General features: G+C 38.1%; 1 long non-coding RNA gene across 1 annotated transcript in view; it reads left to right on the forward strand.

Moving 5' to 3' along the window:
• Positions 1 to 15,915, forward strand: part of LOC108445268 — a 34,075-nt gene extending 18,160 nt beyond the window's left edge. Inside the window, exon 3 of the long non-coding RNA XR_001860075.1 lies at positions 12,612 to 15,915. This is a non-coding gene — a long non-coding RNA (uncharacterized LOC108445268). The remainder of the gene's footprint in view (positions 1 to 12,611) is intronic.
• The last annotated feature ends 4,806 nt before the right edge of the window (positions 15,916 to 20,721 follow it).

Consider the following 20,721-nt stretch of genomic DNA (forward strand, 5'->3'; position numbering starts at 1 on the left):
TTCACCCTAGCTGGGTATTTCAGCTGGGGAAAATCTGACTGCACATTTCCTACAGATTCTGGAGAACAGCAGAGGCTTTACCCAATTTATTATGCAGTTTCACCTTCCTCTTGTTCTCTTGTCACTGAGTTGCAGGTAAGTAACATGATCACAATTACTGAAAATCTGTGGTTTGTGCAGCATTAGATTTTTCTGTAATGAGCCGTCATTATGATTTGGGATAAGCTTGTTTTGCTTGAATGGTTTCTCAGAGGTTTGGTGTCTGTTAATTGGTTTTTTTGTTTGGTTGTGGGGTTTTTTTTCTCTCCTTTGTCAATTTTCATTCTCTGTTTTTTTTGGATTCCAAGAGAAAGACTTATTTAATACTTTAATTAAACTACTTTACAGCCTTATTCAAGCATATCACTGTTGGTATTAAACAATAGAAACAAATTGCCAGCTGCTGGACAAAAGGCAGGGTCTGTTTTTAAGGAACTTATGCAGCATTGCTGATGCAAATTTTTACTGATTTGCTGCAAGTATACAGAAGGGTTTTGACACTGGGAGGATGAATTTTCTCCACTGTAAATGGTGCAGTTATGGGATTAAGATACCCAGTGGAAAAAGGTGTGTCGTGCATGTAGCATTCGTTGTGTTTCTGTTTCTTCAGTAGGGTGACAGAATACAGTCCTACAGATGTCAGACAATGTGCCTCTCACTATCCAGGAAAGCAACGATCCTCCTTCTTAGACTGAATTTTGTAAATCAGTTGCCTTTGCCCTTTACCAAAAGGGGTTTGTTGGGCCTGTTGTGAGGAAATACAGGTTTCCACCAGTGTGTAAGGGAAGACATCATTGGGCATGTATTCACTGCTACAAAGATGGATCTCCATCAAATACTACAGAGTTCAGTGGCTGTACATCTGGTTTTCCACGTTCAGAATGTTTTAATAAATCACTATGCACTTGTTTGTAAGCACAGTTTAATGTCGGTAACAGGAATAAAGCAAAAACAATTGCATAATCTGAGGAACTGTGCTGCAAACTGGGTCACTGAAAAGACTCAGGCTGTAAAAAGATATTTTGGAGTTGTTATTTGACACTCTGAGCAGTTGCCAAGAGCTTGCCTGACTGAGCACAACCGTCAACATTTTGTGCAACTCAAAACTCCTCATGCACTCAGCTCCCAGGTTTCTCCGTTCTTCTAATGACCCATTTGGGGAGTTCTGTGGGACATGCAAGAACTCTTCCAAAGCAAAGGCTCTGTCCACTTCTCTCTGGTATTTCCTGGGAGATATATATCTGAGTCTTTGTTTTGCCTCCCTGTTTTGTTTTTTTTCCCCAAGATCTATGTAATATCCATACAGTACACAACTGATTTAACAGAGCAACACAAACCTGCTGTAACTGACTACTCAAAAATGCTGCCTCATTAAATGCCAGCCTGGATCCCTGATTCTGCCTTTGTCCCTGGTTTTTAAGGCTTCAGTCAAAACACTTTGTCCAGAATGGTAACCTTTACTCACCTGCAGATGCGTATCACTGCTTCATGCATTAATGACCTTGATAGTTTCTGTGACTTGAATATTTTACCTTACCTGTTTTACCATGGTTTTCTTCTAAGCTGTCCAACTAAAGTCCCATGGATTCCCAATCGTGAAGATGAAGCACCTAGTTAGTGCACAGTGCTTTGCAAACATCTGGACAAATACACATCTTAAAAAAAAAAAAAATATATATATGCTCTTCCATGACTTTTTTTGCTTGATGTCTCACACATTGCATGGCATGCTAACAGCAAAAATGTTTTGTATAACACAAGTAGCGTACAGTTTAATGTACTTACAGGCACTGTAGCTGTGAATGGAGGACTGAGGTGTTTGATAGCACTGATCTAATAAATCCATAGGAATGTCTGTTACTACACCTTGCTGCATGCTTTTATTTTCTTAACAGACCAAAATAATTCTAAAATAGACAGCATTTTAAAAAACAAGAAGCAGGACACTCTGGATTTTACCCATTTTAATACATTACTCTTTACTTGAATAATTCAGTGTGACATGAAGCTTCCAGATATGCAACTTGAATTCCAAAACTAGTTCATATGTACATGACAATTCTTAGTAAGTAACTAAATGTTTTGCATTTTTAAAGCATAATCTCCTCGTAGTGAAGAGGAAAAGAAGAAAAACATTCTTGATGCACACAGAAAAGGAAACAGAAGATATAAGTTCTGGATAAGGTCTCTTTGTTTGTAGTTATAGACAGAATTGAATCCATATTTATATTTGCTGTGTTTACCTTCAGTTTAAGTCAGTTAAATTGGATTAGAGAAGTGTCAAAGATGCAGTGTGCAGTGATTGCACTCTTGTCTATATTCATCAAAGAAACCTCCTTCAGTGAAAACATGAGGCACAAAATTGTTATCAATTACTATTTCTTTCTACTGTGCATCAATCTTTATAACTTTACAGTATGTAACAGGAATGCATTGGGTACATGAGAACAGAGGACATTCTCTGCAGTTAGCAGGGACTGTGAGCACACTCATCCTGCTTCTCTGCCACTTTGTCACTCCACCTCTGGGCAGACAGGCCAGTGCTGTGCAGCACACAGGGAGGGGATCACAGATGAGGAGGCAAATATCCAAAGGAGCCCGATTCAGTGATTTCTGCTTTAAGATCTGTTTGGCTTTAAGTGTGTGCAGGGCTACTGTATGCCTGCACTTCCCTGAAGTGGCTTGGTTTGTTGCCTTTAGGCTTTGTCCAAGTGCAGTTTGAGGATAAGGGAGAGGTTGGTAGTGATTTTCGAGTGCCTGACGATGTGGCAGGAGCTGCTGTTGGGTGCTGTATGTGCTCCCATGAGTTTTGCAGCTGAAGTGCTCTGGGTCTGATGTGCCCCAGCTGCACCGTGCTTGCTGTGCACAACTTACACAGCAAGTGGGAGCTTGGGCACAGTGTGCTGCCCTGATTAATGTGGCTGCAGCACTGGACGTCTTCACCATCCCTTTTGGCTCGGTTCAGGGTGTTCAGACAAGTGGGATTTCTTAGTCCTGCCTGCATGTGTATCTGCCTTATTTCATCTGAACAAACTCTGACTGTGGACAGAAAAAGGCGTTTCTTCTGAATCACAGATTGAACCAGTCTATGAGTTTCTCAAATAAGACTTTTGAAGAAAAGCTTAACATTATATAGTAATAAGCCCATCTGTCTTATAATGCAAATGGCTTACCAGTTGAACTCAGTAGCTAAATTGCTTTTTCTACAATAACAAGCCATTGTTCTAAGAAAGGAAGAAAGCAGGTAGAAAATAATACCAATTCATACTGACGCTTTAAGCTGAACAGAGTGAAAAAAGTGAAAAAGCTAAACATTATTCTTTCTTACCACTTCTCTTAATTTCTCATGAAATTCATTTGTATGACCTTTAGCCACTTTTATTTGATGATATATAGTGTAGTATTCTTGGGCAGAGAGTAAGTTAATCTTTCTGTCAGAGGGGTACTCTTGCAATTCACGTGGTAGCTGGAATTAGAAACTGGTGAAGCTACAGATGAGACATCATGTTCTACAGCAAGGAGGCTTATTAGTGTTATCCATGCCGGTACTCCAGAATTGACCATCTGGTTCCGTAAATAACAAAATTAATTTACATGTTGACCAACTAGCAGCAGTTTCCATTATGCTAAACACCTGTTATCACTTAAAACCATTTTACTGAATATGATGCATTAACTGTATATTATTGGTGTTAAGGAAGAATCCAAAAATATGTCATCCACTTACATGGTTCAGGTGTTGCTTAACTAATCTATTAAATTTGCTGAAGAGTTTATACGAGAAACAATTGTATCTAGGAGGAACACAAGAGAACATTGTTAATTATCTTAAATATTTCTGATTACTGCATTAAAAATACACTCTTCTGTCTGTTGTGGTGTGGGATGTGTGTGAGGATGCTTATATGAGGTATGCCAGTCACTCTTTCTATTTATTTCAGGCTTTTGTCCAGTAATTAAGGATAAATATGTGCAGATATTATTATATTCTTATTACTGGTAGGTGAAAGAAAATCCAGAGAGAGCTGTTCGAATTTGTAAAAGAAATGTCACCAGACAAATCTTGCAATAATCTCTCAGCTGGAGAAGGAGAAAGCTTTTAGTCTTTCAAGAAATGGCTTGTTGCTTTTTGTTTCCTAAGGATCTGTGGACTTAAAATATGTTGCATAGCATTGTATGAAGAAAAAAAAACCTTTCAGATGACAGGAAAAACTTTTGGATGACAGATTTTTGCTTTATTATCTGTTTTGTACAGTAAACTGAAGACTAGAAAACTTCTGGGGAAATAAGCACTTATTATGGACTGAAATTTTAGGAAGGTAGGATGGTCTGTATACTGCCTTAGTCTAATTTGCTCTTAGCCAGCTGCATAGCCACAAATAAAATCTTTTTTGTAGCACAATGGACTTCATCTCCTAATTTGTTCCAAAATGGGTAATCAGCAAGCCTCTTGTCTGAGGTCTAGACAAGAATCAAATACAAAAATGAGAGACATCAAAATTATCTGTCTAGAAATGAGGCATATGTCTGTCTGCTAGATTTTGAGGTTTTTTACTCTTTCTGTATCTTTTACTGGCAATTTGCTTTTCATATTTAATTTAAACAGCAACAAAATTTTTCTTTCACTTCGGTACTTTCAGTCTCACTTCAATGCACATGAAAAGCTTGCTCTGAACATTCAGGTTCAAGGTGACATTTATTTGTTTGGGTTTCATGGGTCTTGTAGTCCCAGAAGGATGTGTATAACAATTAGATGGGTATAATAAAATCACACAGTTAATTGAACCAGAAATTTTTATCCCCCAACTCTTGTACAGCTATTCCTTATAATTTACTGCTTTATGAATATCTCTGAATATTTTCCTGAAGGTTATGCATGTGGCATTGGCAAAGCTACAGGGCATCCACACATATATACTCTTCAATATGCTCTCAAATGATTTTACAGGTTCAAAGGTCTTAGCTCATAGTAAAACAAACTAATAACTTGTAGGTATGAAAGATTCCTTTGAAGTTTGTGATTTTGTCCAGGAAAAAGGAGTTAGGGTGACCTGTCCAAAGGCAACAAGGACTTTAGAAATGATTGTTCAGCCAGGAGTATTTAAGTGACTGTCCATGAAGATCTTCAGTCCATTTAAAACACAACAAACAGGAACACAAGTAGAAACAAGTAATAGGAAAGAAAGATGTTTTAGGGTTTGAGGTATTAAAATGTAATGATGATTACTGTATACTAATGGCAGAAAGGTTTTGTTGGAAGGGAATACCTGGAGGTTATCCAGTTCAGTCTTGATGCTGCATGAGCTTCTGTTGACATGGCATGACCTCATGTAGAACAGTAAAAATGCATTAGAAAGGAACTAAAATAAAATTCAGATGGAATTTCAGAAACTGAGACATTATTTTTAAACACAAACAAATCACAGAATGTGTTTTACAGCCAGTTCAAAATTTATTTTAATTCCAAATCAAAATAAAAAAGGTAAATATATTTTCCTAATATAAGGAAAATTATCTTCATTTTTAGCAAATTGTAGGACATTCCTCTACTAAATTGACAAAATTCTTCAGAAGCAAGCCCTTAATTCTTACAGGTGGAGGATCTGGCAATTATTCTTGTAAACATTGTAAAAAACCAGGAGTGTGGGAAGTCCACTATGGACAGAACTATTATTTCCCATTCACCCTAATCAAAAGAGGGGAAGAGACTCCTCTGGGGCGTGATCCAGGCAGGAGGTGGCTGCATTCCCCTGTTGAAGGGACACTGCTCTGACTTTAGAAATAGGCATTCTGACTCAGCAATAAAGGCCTACATGTTTAATAAAACGGAATGGGAAGGATGTGTGTCCTGAAAGTGCCTTTTCCTTTCTTAGAAATTTAGAGGGAACACTAGATGGCCAGCTCAGATAAAAGTATCTACTTTTGGTTGAAAGAAACCCATCCTAGGAGTGAAGAAGTCTTGATAACCAGCTGAAGGTTAAAAACCAGCTACTACTTTACAGTTACTACTTTTATGGAGATAGTTGATGTACATTGACTGCTGACGTTGTATTGCCTTGCGTGGCTTTCACCACAATATCTGATCTTTAGTCTATGAAAGCCTGTACAAACAAAAAGAGGAATCTACAGGGTGTCTTGAAAAGGGAGATTACACTAAGTAAACGAACTCTTCTTTTTCTGTGTGCTTTTGAAATTAAATGTATGAACAACAACAACAAAACTCTACATTTGTCATAATTGTTCCTCAAGGGCAAAGTGTCTATATAGAGAAAAGAAAAAAAAAAATTATGTAGACAATTGCATCTCTGAAGGTTTAAAATAGTCTTCCTGCCTCACTTTTGTATGTTGCTTTTATTTTTTTTTTTAAGTAGGAGCCAGTGACACAGGATTTTTTTTTTTTTTGAGGCATTGCACATTTAATTAGCCACATTCACTCTTCTTGAACTGGACCAGAGGTAAGTGAAACTATCATCCTCTTCTCCTGGCACTTTGGATTGATTTGAGAGTAAGACATTTGCCCTAAGGGAGAGAGGCATTGCGTCTGCACAGAGCCGAACAAATGTTTTTTAATTAATGATTTATTCAGCTTATGCATTTCTTTGTCGGCATGTAACAGAACACCCCTGGGAAGATCACTGAGAGAAGAGGCTGAACTTGGGACCTTGAATCTGAAACCAGGAATGTCTACTGCCAAAAACCTCGTCTTTGTCTAACAAAGCCGCTTCGGCATTGTAACCCTGAGATGGGGTCTCTCCACTCTAGAGAGTCTTGTTTCCCTGGGTATCAGTCAATCACTGTTTAACTGGCTGCCTGACACCCAGCCAAATCCAATCTTTTATTAAGTAATTAAATTTATTAAATTACGCAGAGCCCATTTAGGTGACCTAAATTAGCATAACGCTAATAATATACCATGTTTAACGGAGGAAATGCAAGATACAGTTTTTCCCTGCCAGGTTTCCAATCCAGTTTCTTGCTGGGGTTACTGGGTTGGTGTGATAGACCACGAGTAGTAATTTCTAGCCTCTGTCCCTCTTGATGCAGCTTGTATTTGTGTCATTGGAGCCCAAACTTTGCTTGATTTAGCTTAGAAGAATAGGACAATTTTGGGTGGTGATCAGTTTTAAGGTGAGGGAATTCCCCTTTTCTCCTGCGACTTGTCAATTCTTTGATCCACCTTGCTTGGATGTCACTGGGGTTTTTAAGAAATTCTTATTAACATATGAAGAAAGAAAGAGAAACTACACCAGGCAAGGTCAAAAACTAGCTCAGCCTGATGCCTTTGACAGGGAAGGTAGCAAATACTTGGGAAGAGGACATGAGGACAGGTACAACCATCAAGTGGTGCTTCTCTTCCCTGTAGGAACTTGAAGGTTTGGCAGAGTTCCCAGCCCAGGCACTGCCCACAGGCTGTATCCATTCAGACTGATCAAAGTTCAATCAAAAGTTAATTATGGCTTTTGGCACATTGTGCTGACATCAGTGAAGCAGCAGAGATTTCTGGGAGGTTTGGTATGGTGTTTACATACTTGTATAATCACAGCATGAGGTGACTGTTTGCCAGGAGCTTCATGAGCAAGGTCACTCCACCACAACAGGATGAGTTCTGTAGCCTGTTTGCAGATGAGGGACTTTCTTGACCATCTTATCTATAAGGAATCATTGCCGGAATAATTTCAGAGGGCCATTCTTCTCCTGGAAGCATGTGCAAGCATTAGATTATAAGCATTTATGGAGGGACAGAGGAGGCTTTTTCAGCCCAATCTGACACATTGAGCAACATTACTTGTTTCTGCTGCCACACTGGACAAGCAGTAACTCTGCTTCCAGTGGGGCAGCTGGTGTTTATGGGTGCCATGATTTCTGAGAACGGTCACTCCAGTCACATTCATTTAAACTGTTCACAGAAGATAAATTCAAAATGATGACAAGTGCCATTAGAAATTATTAATCCAAAATTTTTATACCAACTTTGTCTCTATCCCAGACTGAACAAAATGTAACAGCCTCAGAGGTGGAGGGTGTATGTAATAAATATAAGGGTCTTACTATATCTGTAAAACGGCAGCCATCACCCCCAAGTATCGGTGTTGTGAGGTGTTAGGGAGTCCTGCAAAATACTGGATAGTATTTTGATACTGCTGGCAGACAATGGTGATCAACCAAACAGCAGCTGCCAGTCAGCTGAATTCAAAACTGTTAAAAGGAGCTTCCTTCTCCTGCTTCTCCCTGGTACACTATGGCAGTAATACCCATAATTTCACTCTCTGAATGGTTTGCTATCCCAGAGATCTAAAGCCAGATTAATTGTTTTATGGGCAGTAGCAAAAAATTATACTATATCTGTTTGTATTTTTGCTTGGTGCATACTGCTTGACAACACGATCTTTGTCAGCTAGTGCTTTTGTGGGAAAGGTAGGATTTTTCAAAGGCAGTGAAGTGATTTAGGAGTGCAGATGCTAAAGGATCTCTTCATTTTTTCCTTCCACATAACACAGGACTAGTATCATAAATGTATTGTTTTACCCCTCTGGAGTCTCCTAAATGCCTGAGATTTGGCTGCAGAATGTGAAGACAGTAAAAAAAAATCCTAGGAGGTCAAAGAAACTCAGCAGAGAGGTTGTTATGGATACACAAAATCCTTTGCACATCTCTCTGGATAGACCTGCTCTGTTACAATCCTCTTAACAGTGAGGGTATCATGCAAAAGAGTTGCAGAGAGAAATGTATGGGGACCCTTTCCCTCTCCATGCTCTATGTTTGCAAAGTCAGGGACCCAATTAAAAAAACTCTCCAATGTTTAGTTTGCAGTAGGGACTGGGAACGATGCTTTCTATCTCTGGCAAGATCCCACAGGTTTTTTGATACGTTTCCAGGAGGGCTTGAGTCCATGAAGTTCTCCTCTGAAGCTATAATTTTCCCCAAATGGGGAGGTATCAAGGACCTTTATTCTACCCTGTTGGGGACTTGCTGCTGTTATGGATGCTGTCCTGACCCCATGAACTTTTTTGGTGCCCTGGAGGTGCCAGTGTCAAAGATTTTGGTACAAATATGACTTCTCTGTGTTTAATTTTATATTTTTAGTCAGTTTTTTGTGTGTTTAATGTTCAGCAACATCAGTTATTCTTATGGCTTTGTTTATAGCAAGCTACCAACATTGAAAACCACCTCTGGAACTGGGATCCTCTTCCTGCCTTGACCTGAGTGATTTTTCCTGAAGAATGTAGTCAAAAAAGCTATAAAGTGCTTCAGAAATCCTGTGAGTCCCCGAGGCAGAGCAATAGCTCTAGAAAATGTGTTTAACTGAGAACATACAAAATGGCTTAAATGGCTTAGTAGAAAATGTCCTGAGCTTCAGTTTTGTAAAAGTACGAGTTCAGAGGTATGGTAATAAATATTAATTTTATTTTGACATTTGAAAGAGACATTTGAATGCGGCCTATGTACACTGCAGAATGATTAAAAATTATTGTGGTGTGTGAAATTTATGTTTTAGCTAGTATGATTACATCCTTCTAAAAATGTTCAAGCCTGTAATCTTTTAAAATTGTTTTTGCAGTAGAGAGATTAAAATTCAGTGAAGCACTTCATATATTTTTAAACAATCATGTTAATTTGAAAGTGACTCAAATAACATTTGTTCTATTTTAAACATAGGTCATAATGATCCACATTCAAATTCTTTGTTTCCAATAAAAGTAACCATGTCCACAAACAGCTCAGCAGAAAAAGTTTTCTTGTAGCATGAGCCACTACAGACGTGACACCAGCTGGCTGGGTATACAGCAGACATAGTAGAAAGACTAAATGTATTTCCACTCCAAATCTTTATTTCAGAATACAGGATAGGTTTCCATCCACCTTTGCCTTCTCCCACACCTCTGCTCTCAGTCTGTGTAGCTGTCTTGGAATTTCCCTGATGTACCAGTGGAGTCAGAGTCAGGAAGATTTGCTGCAGGCTGGGATTAGACAGTGACTGAAAACTTGCATGGGCACAGTTCTGCTGCATTTACTTCATTTACTTTACAGATAAGGATCTTACATCAGGATTACACTGCTGAGGTTCAAATTCAAATCGGAGTGGAAAGTTGGTGTGGTTCTGAATGGAACAAAAAAAAGATTAAATGGATACTAAAATTTTTAGAAATGCATAGCATTCTTATTGATAATCTGAGTAGTCTGTGTCCTCATATTTGGTGATCCCCTCTCTTCATCAGTTCTGGATTTCTCTCATTTGAAGGTTAGATGGTGTTTAAACCTCCTCCGGATAATGATTTACTCTTGTGTTAGACAGATTGCAATGAAATACCAGTCTTGAAGCTATGTTCTTTTGTCTTCTGGTGGAGCTACCATGTCTTCTTCTCCATTACCCAGCATTGACTCTCATCCTTACTGTATTCTGGGCTTTCCAAGACCTTTTCAAATTCGGTGTGTACATGTTGTTTCAGTGGCAAGCACAGGCATTACATATTTCTAACCTCCACGGGCTCATACCATCCGTGTTTCCTCATCTGTCGTGGAGCATTAGGTGAGGCAGGTTGTGGCCCTGTGTAGTATTGTCTCAATTTATTGACTAGGCTCCCTGGGTGGACCTCAAATCTGACTCACTACCAGCCTCATCCAGGACACTTCACCTTTGCTGTCCTCACCCTGTGCAGGTGCTGGGGGCTGTGCCCCGTCAGGGGGGCTCTGCCATGCCTGCAGGAGGTGTACCACCTCAGATTCTGGCTCATTGCTCCAGAACCAGTTGATCTCTTCCCTAATGGTGTAAATAAAGCAGCTCTCTCTATGCCCACAGAACAGAAGGGATGCAAAGCTGCAGTTTCTTGATGGCAATAATGAAACTAATTGAAAAATATCGTTGTTTCACTGAGGAACCTGAAATTGTGTGTTGGCTCATGCTGCTGTGTGTTGACTGCAGGACCTTCACTGGAAAATATCTGTAGAAGAGAACTTTCTTTAGAACATATTTTGACAAACTTTATGACTTGTCCATTAGAAGTAACTAAAATTAGAGGAAGTATTAAAGATTCAAGGTAGAAACAATATCTAGAGTTCTTGATTGTATAATGTGGGTGAAAGCACTCTCCTTTCCTTTGATACCTTAAAGGTGCTTCATATTGCAGAGTGTCCTCACAAAAAGGAGGTGAATCCCAGATGATGTTTTCAGGCCATCTGTATTTGGTGAGATGCTTTTAACGGGCAGATTCTCCCCTTTTCTTTCATCTGACCTTAAGGGAAAAAATGCATTAAGGAAAGATAGTTCTGAGAATTTGAGTGTACCTTGCATTGAAAGACAAAGTTCCTCCTTCACTTGACTTTAAACTCCAGTAATGACAGTTAACTCTTGAAGTAATGCTTTAAAGAGAGTGTCAAATCTCTATTAAAACTGAATTTATCTTTATTACTCTCTTGAGTTAGATAACGTAGATTACAACTCTTCTTTTTCTGCATATATTCTAGACATACCCCAAATCATAAAACAACTCCCTGTGGGAATTTGGAAAACACCTGTGAAACACTGTTTTCCATGCCTGCTAGATAGACCAAGACTGTGAGAAAAAACCCCCATCTCACTAAGAAAATACTGCTTATTTGCCAAGAGGAGAACAAGAAAGTGCAGGAAAGTCACAAGGTGCTGCTGATTGGTACAGGAACAAATAGTACCAATGTCAAGATCATGCATTTGTTGAAGAAACATCAGAAGCATCAAAAAAAAGGTAGATCAGTCACATTGTCCAAATCTACGAACAGCTGCAGGTACCTAATACTGATCTGACTACACTATGCTGTGACTTGTCCTCTTCCACAGCATAGGGAAAAGTGAAGCAAAGCAAACATAAAATTTTTTACTTCTGAAATATGTATTACATTCAGCATCCAGTTTTTACTTGTGAAAATAAAAGACTATAACAAGAAGAGAACTGATTGATGACTTGAACTTTTTATGGAAAAAACCATGAAACAAAATTGTTTAATTGTTTAATGGCGTTGTCACTCCCCAAGAGTCTTGAATTTCAGTTTGCAGACTGATTCTGGAGTGCTATATTTCTATAATGCTCTGTAGTCATTACTGGTGTTGGCAGAACGTCCCTTTTGGAATCTGGAGTGTTCTATGAAGTGTTTAGATGTAAACTGGCCAATCTAATTAAGAGTTTTTGTGAAATAATAGAGATGAGAAATAGAGGTAAACTTTTCAGCTTAAAGCTGGATTTCAAGAGCTTCTGCTCCTCTTTTCTGTTGAGAGGTATCAAGTAACTGTTGTGGGAGCCATAATTTCTGCTTCATAAAATCACTTTTGATTATCCCCTATATAAACTGCATTACCATGAGTCGCAGGAACCCTTACCCACATTTTGAGATGTCCACAATACTGTATGCACACAAGGTGTGACAGAAAGTAGGCAATATGACCACATGGAAATTCTGTTTGATGCGGTAAGAAGTGTTTGGTGCGACAGAACTCTAGCTCAAAACGGTGTTTGTTCCTTTTCCCACTAATTTATTTCTGACGTGATCCAAAAATTCAGTTCCTGACCTCTCACTGAGTGCCTTGATTTGTCATTCTTTAGGCAATGGGAGCCTGTAACATGGGTGACTATTCTGGAGAAACTGCCCAAGAGAACCTCTGTGCCTTGGTGTCCTGATGGAGGAGAAAAACCTGACTCAAATGAGGATACATCAGTTTTAATCCCATCAAATCATTGGCCTTTCTGTTAAAAACTTTGATTGTCTTCTATGATGATGTTATTTGTGATGTGAACATATTCTCTGGATTTGGAAAATAAAACCAAGGTAACTGGATTTTGAAAATGAACTAATTTACAATTGGGTGTTAGAGGAGTCACAACATGACTTTCAGGCCTCTTGTGGCTTGGGCAGAACCTGAACTTATGTTCTTGAAATTAAAAGCTCTGCACGCCATTACTTATTCCCTGGCCATACCAGATTGCTAATATATTATCTCTGATGTTTTTGGGGTTTTTTAGAACAATATTTAGGCAAAAGGAAGTTGTATTTCTGCAATTCTGTCGGCAAAATAACACTGACAGAAGATGATGTCATGGTTGATGTCTTTCTATAGAAATATTTATAAACTATGCCTACATATAAATCTATATCCTTCAACAGTCTGCTGAAAACTTACTGACTGAATTTTGCTGGATCTTTTTAGTTTCCAGCTGTTATAATGTTTTAAAAGTTAAAAGAACTTGACCCTTACTGTGAGTAAAAAGAAATTGTGGTTATGGTTAAGGGAATTAAGTAGTCAGCAAAAGGAATGAAGATGCTCTCTGTTCTGCTAGTGGTAGCTCCTTAAACAAATCCTTAAAAATATGATTCACATTATGAAACAAATCTGGGAACTTGTGGATATCAGCAGAATATAGTATGATAACTGAAATCAGTCACTGTAAAAGGACTGACTATCTGAAATGAAACATGACATGACTGCAGATGAAAAGAGGAACATAAGTACTTCACAAATCCATTTTCTATCCATTTTATCCAAGCAGAGATTACTACTTTTTGCAGTATCAAGCAAAGACCTGGTCTTTGAAAGTGTTCACTGAAAAAAGAATAGTAGAAAGAAAATTTCCATTTTCCTTAATATGATATGCTTGTTCATGTGAGCTGTTCCCCGCTGGGTAAGGGTGTGTAAGGGAAGCTCTCCATGCCATGGAAATACCCTGTCATCTTGAAGATTAAGGTCACTAGATAGAAAGCAGGAGGTTACTTATGACAGAAAGACTTTCTGCAAAGGTTCATGGCTCACAGGAGGGAACTACTGATTGTCTGAAAGGCCTGAAGAGGCATTAAACGTCAGAGAGGTCCTTCCCAGTGGCATACTTAACAAAGAGCTATCCTCCCTTCTTTGTGACATGGTGACATTACTTTTTTAATCCACCACAACTGCTCTTTGATGAAAAGGAGAATGGTGACAATACAGCCGATAAACCTGACTGCTTTTCCAACTGCTATTCATGGGAAACTGTATGTGTCTGGAGAAAATTGGAGGCCTAAACTTTTGAAGGCATAATACCCAGAAGGAAAATTCTCTCCCAGAAGTTCTGAATATGCTCCCGAATATGTCCACGTAGTAATGGTGTAACAGCAGAGAGGTAATTTAGTTACTGTTATGAAAAATTCTTTTGTTGTGAGTGGGAAAACATACGTATGCTATTTATTAAAAATGGACTTAAACCTGTTACCCACCTATTCACTTACAACATCACAAAATGCATTGTATTAAAGCAGAAAATACTATTTCCCTGTATTCCCATTTAACATCAGCACCAGCATCTATGTTTTTGAAAAATGCAATCAAATTACTCGTTCCTGAATCTTCTCTCATGTGTTTGTCTTCAGTTCTCTCTGCTTTCCCCTTGTATTTTGAAGCAAGTATATTTTGGGGACAAGATGTCACTTTCAATGCCTTGGTCTGATTCTGAAGTAGCATTAATTGTTAGGAATCAGATGATTTTAACAAGACAGTACATTTTTTTAGCACTTCTTATGAGGGTTTTGTGGGAAGACTGTGTGAAGAAAATCAGTTATTTTTGCAATTGATTGAGAAATCAGTTTTAAAAGATTCAGTTCTGCACATTCATTTGATAGTTTTTCCAGCAGAGGGCAAGAAAGTACAACAGATGGAAATGGTGTTACTTTTCCAAAGAGCCACAGTGGAAAAGTTAAGCAGTATAGCCTGAAGATGGAACGTGAAAGGTAATAACCATCCCCCTTTTAGGGCATAATGGCTTTTCAACAGCCTTTTACTCTTCAAGGATAGTCATAGAAAGACAAGGTGGAAAAGGAGCAGAGGATACCACCAGAGCTGCCAACTGGTTCGTGCTGCTTTGTCAGCACAAGTTCCTCCAGTTGAGCTCTGATTTCTGGGGGGTGTGAGGGAAAGTGGCTCACTGTACCTTTCCTAAGCAGGCTGCAGTGACCCACAGTTCCTCACTCGATGTCCAGTTTGTGGGATGAGGAGGCACACGGGCGCCTGTCTGATGCAGGGCTCCCATCCTTTGCAGTTGTTAACAGTTGTTAAGGCTGTAAAGCAGGGTTTGCTCCTTCTTCAAGGGGCAGACAAAACTTTACTTGAACTCAGATTTTAGAAGCTTGAGCTGATTTTCAGGAATAAATATCTGGGATTTTGCTTCCAAACATGAAAAAAGTGTGCTTATTGCTATATATTATGGTGGTGAGCACATGTGTGTTATAGATGCACATATGGAAACAAGAACTTTGAGCTTTTCCATGGAATCAGTTTGCAGACTATCCAGTTGAAGACTGGAGACATCATTTGTCATGCAGCGGTATGTATTCACCAAGGCATTTCTCAAATTTCTTCAAATCATTGCAGTGACTTTAAAAATGTTGTACAGTCACTCTTTCAACTGGAAAAAATTCAAGTCTCCTGATGCAAACCTCCTGTTAAGGTCCAAACTTAGTTTGCCATGCAGTTGTTTGCTGTCATTGGTTCCTTATGAAAAGTGTCTGATTTGGGCAAAAGTTGCAGCTACCTTTTCTCTGGGTTTTCCTAATTTCTTTGAGTAAAATATATAACTCATAAATAGCAAGCTCATACTCTTATTTTGCTGTCACTGACAGGGCAAATAATCTCATTTCTTATGATAATGAAAGCAGAATTCTGAGGAAAAGAATAAGTTTTGGTTATCATAGTTGATCAGGCTGCATGCAGTACAGCCTGAATGTCTTAGAAGAATGAAAGCGATTAAAATGGTATAAAATTTTTTTAATGTGAAAATAATAACAATAACCTCAAAATCATACTGATTGAATGCCAAATTAGGAATATATTAATAAAAATATGCTATTTTAGTAATAATTATCTGTTTAAAGTGTAACCAATCATTTTTGGACCAATGAAGTACTTATCTAGGAGGAAGCCTTATGTCAGTTTTCATAAAGGTAGTTTTGCTTCTCTGTGTGTTTGTTAGTTATGACTATACTGCAAGTCTAACATTTTCGCATTGCTTGATTTAAGTTTCTAGAAACAGATTCTGTTTGCATAGCAGAAATACATAATTTACAATAAAATTTACATAACCGTATGAATAGCTTCAGAGCTCTGGTCAACATGAAATCTACACTATGGTGACCACTGGATGGTCGTCTTTTTTTTTTTTCACATGAAAAAGATCAACATCTATGCTCTGAGAGTTTTTTCCTGGTTGTGTTTTGTTTTGGTTTTTTTGGGGGGGAGGGGTTGTTTTGGTTTTTGTTTTCTCTTTGCATTTTTTTGGATGGTTTTTGTTGTTGTTTTTTTTTGGTCACATGCTGTCTCAAGTACTTTTGATTTGTTTCTCCTACTAAGATTTACTAATTTTTTTTTTAGTATATGAAGAGATGTCAATACTTTGTAATGGGGTAACGGACAGAAAAAATATCCTACAAAATGTTACCCTTAGACTATCTAGTGTTTCTTATGCTGTTTTTTTTCCAAGTCAGTGTAGGTTGGATTATATATATATATATATATATATATACACACACATTTTTGAATGTCAGATATTATTTTTTAACCAAACACTTATAAGAGGAATTTTTCATACAGAAATCCATTGACCTGCAGAGATATTTCCCTGATGTACAATAAATCAGACATTTCACATACTCCTGATAAAAAGGACACAATACTTACTTCGGAACTGTTCAGGGCTGGCAAGAGTGGCCTCAGTGACCTATACTGAGCAGAAAAGTCAACTGACTTTATCATCAGTCACCCATAAATGATCAGAAATGGAAACTCTCTCTTTCTAACCTCAGCATTGGTCTTTCCACAAGGTCAGGTGGGGTGGATCATAGGAAGAGGAGCTGAAGGCCAGGAAAGCATGCTGGAAACTGCAATGAGCATTTGAGACCCTGAAAATAAATGTACAAACCTTTGGCATCTGTCTGATAGCTCTGGCAGAGGAGCCTCAGCTCCTCTGTTAGTCCCACTAACAGATGAGATATTTGTGCTTTACGTGTTGAAATAAGTATGAGATGAATTATGTGTGAAAGTGACTGTTGTCTCTTCTGACTGTAGGCAATCCCATCACCCTCAAACCTGGAGTCCTGCTTTAGGCCTGGTCAAATAAATCCTGCTCTAGGAGTCTTAATAGGACAGACTGTTTCAGGGAATCTGCTATATAATCCTTTATATTGTGCTTACAGTAGTCTTAAAAAATATTTTGTTCCTTCTGTTTTTGTGCTAGAACACTCTTGTACATCGTTCCTTAGTTTTTGCTATTTAGCCTAAGTATAACTCCTGAAAATGTGTCCTAAGTAGACGTTTACCCAAACTCATGTGAAATCTGGTTTCTGGAGCACTTACAGTGAAAAAGTTTGTAAAATGTATACCTGTGAGCAGTCACAGAAAATTGTAATCAGTTTATTTTTCTTAAAATGCAACTAAAACTCTTTAAGGATTTAATTGGTGTAAGAGACTACAACTCCTCTCCTTGTCTTGCAGTTCTGTTCTCCTTTCTCCTGTAAGCATCTACTTTTTTTTTCAAAAATTCAGATGACTTTGTTAAAGAATCAAAACTGTGTCTTTTTTTGGCCAAATTTTTTTTTTTACTTCCCTCACCTTCAAAAGTAAAATTAATTTGAAATGGGATGCTTTTTGTCAAAATGATACTTTTAATAGAAAGAAAATTGATGTGTTTTTTTAAAATTATTTTGTTTGAAAAGTTGGAAGTGAATGTCTGTGTACTTGTCTCAGATTGTCCTAAGTGATGATGGAAACTGTTGAAGAAATTAATGGCAAAAGTAATGCTAATATATTTACACTGTACTAGTAATTAGAACAGTTTTCAGAGGATAGTTGATATCTAGCTATGCAGTCAAATTCTTGTGTCATTGATCACTGCATAAAGCTAGAATAATGTCAATGATTTTATTTTATTTAATTTCCAGACTGAAACTAAGGATGCAATTCAACTTACAGAGCAGCAAAGATGGTCTTGAATATCTGATTCTTGAAGTGCCATGGAATGAAGGACAGATATTCCTAACTCAGCCAAACATCTGTTTTAAAAAAGTGATTGCCCTCCTTGCGTGTATAACCAGTACTGAAGATCCATTTTGTCTTTCATAACCATTGTATCATAATGCTTTTCAAAGGCATTTGAGTGAGTGGTAGTTGTTTTGCCATTTTCTGATCCATCAATACTGGTTTGCCACTTGCGGTGTTACTCTGTTCATGTTGCTTTTATTTACAGTTCTCATCAGAAATGGAGAATGGGGCATACAGCACTTTTTTTTTTCCTGTAACATTCATGATGGTGTCTACCATATGTTCTCCCTACATTTTTTGTAAATACTCTATGAGAACATATGTATGTTATTTCCTAACTCTCTTATGCCAACACTTGTCTGAGATGTCTGTAAGGATGCTATGTCTTATGACAGTATAACAATCCTCTGAATGCAATTAAAATTATTTTGAATGTTTTGGCGTGTTTTAAACACTAATTCATGTGCTATTTAAAACTTCTTCCCAGGGTTCTGTTTGTGTCTTGACAATTTGCCTAAAATTAGAGTGTGTACAGATCACAGGTCATCTTTAGCTGATGTTCAAGTGTCCAGCATGCATGAACTTTGGAGAAGTCTGTCATCAAACTTGAAGTGAGATACTAGTATTGTGGCTAGGTCGTTATAGTGGATATGTAAATGTAATCTTTTTTGCTCCTGAGCATGTAATTTTAGATGGGATACTAAGAACCTGTTCAAACATTTCTCTTATTTTGACTATATTTTTGTGAAAGGGTGAAGAATTTAAGCAAATGCCTCATACCAAAATGTTCTTCAGTGAATGCTGTGCACCTGCTTTCTTTGCATCTCCTTTGAGTCCTCAGTGTTTGTGATAACCTAATTAAAATGGAAAAAAATTGGAATATTTCCTTTTCAAACATTGATACAAACATCCAAAAAGTTTGTATGGGTATCAGCAATGGTCACAGAGCAAAGAGATTCAACTCCTAAATTTGGGACTGTAGATAAACACCCTGAACCCAAGCCCATTCATTTATGGATACAAGCTTGGTGAAGTCAGCAATATTACACAAATTAAGAAGATTTTCTTTATAGTGGTTTGTAAGCAGAAAATGTCCATGAATAAATACTGAAGGCTGATTTTTTCCATGTGTTAGAAGGTGTACACTGACAAGAAGTTGCAAGTTTTTTCAGATTTGATTGACACATTCATGTCTTGAGAAACCAGTGTGTGGCCAGAGTTCTTCAGGCTGTGAACCTGCACAGGCAAACAGAGGTATGGAAGGGATGAGCCATGTAATGCTGGTGGTCCTTCCCCTAGTGCTCCAAGTTTTAGACTGTGGACAAGAGTAAGTATCTCAGACAGTCTGGTACCGTGCAGTGCTGTTAGAAGTCAAGAGTAACTGACAGATTTGTGCGAACAACCTTTTGTAATGCCTCTTTAGCAAAGATATCCTAATTGTGTCTCTTTGATGCTCTTTTCTATCAAGGTTTGCCTTTGTGGATGTTTGTAGTGGCAAGGGTAATTCACTATTTATGGTATGCAGAATTCATTAACATTAGTTTCTGTACTGTGTTTTTTAATCACCAGCAACATGTGTTACTGGGCACAAATTTGCATCTGTTATGCCTATCATTCTGATGAGGGTGAGTGACTAAGGCACTTTTAAAGCAAGGTAAAGCAATATCAGTGTAAAAGTGAGGAAATCAGACTTTAATTATGGTGTGCCACACCCACAGACACATTCCTCTGGCCACAAGACTGGGTTACTGGGCGACCTTTACTGGCCTTTTCAGTCTGTTTCATATTTGGCTAATACATAAGAGTTTTGGTTGGCAATGTATCTGGGCTATAAATGGAGAAGAACAGGAGTAGGTCTCTAGGCAGCTTTGACCATTTGCATCTGAGGAAACTCTTAGAGCCACTATTGCTCTCCAAACTGAGAAAAATTATATTCTTTTTGTGATAAAAAGCATTTTAGAAAAAGATTTTTTGTGTTGTTTTTTTTTCTGTGAATGTTTGTAGCTTCTGCTTTGCCAGTAGCTTGACATGAAAACACAGCCAATGTCGCAAATGTCTGCTTTAAGTTCTTTGTCATTTGGACAGATTCATAGAATAATTTAGGTTGGAAAGGCCATTTTAAAGTAAATTAGTCTAACCACCTGGTTAAATATGACTGATTTTGGAGTCAGACCAGGCTGCTCAAGGCTTTAGTCCAGGCAAAAATGAAATACTTCTAAGGATGACATCCCACAGCATCTCTGTGCAACTTGGTTGAGTGCTTAAATGCTCTCAGAGGGTGAATTTTTTTCTAATACCTCGTAAGAATTTCTGGGGTTACAGCTTGTGTCTGCTGGCCCATGTCATGTCACTGTGCATCTCCTGGAAGACTCTGCCTCTGTCTCTTCACATGCTCCTGTCAGGGAGTGGTATATGACAATATACAGTGCAGCCCAGAAGGCTGTTGTTCTTCGTTGCTGCCATGGGTGCTTTGCTCAGTCACGCACAACTTGTTATCCACCAGGACACCCCTGGCTTTTCCTGAAAAGTTTATTTCTAAGTTTTCTGCTTGTAAGAGGAAAAGGTGTAATTTTGATCTCAAGTTTAGGTAACTAAGTCTGTGAGCTACTTGTGCAGGTGGTCTCTCCAGTGTCTTCCTAGAGAGAGGCTCCTGTTCT

The sequence above is a fragment of the Corvus brachyrhynchos genome, unplaced genomic scaffold, assembly GCF_000691975.1.
Source record: "Corvus brachyrhynchos isolate BGI_N302 unplaced genomic scaffold, ASM69197v1 scaffold92, whole genome shotgun sequence".
NCBI classification, from domain to species: Eukaryota; Metazoa; Chordata; class Aves; order Passeriformes; family Corvidae; genus Corvus; species Corvus brachyrhynchos.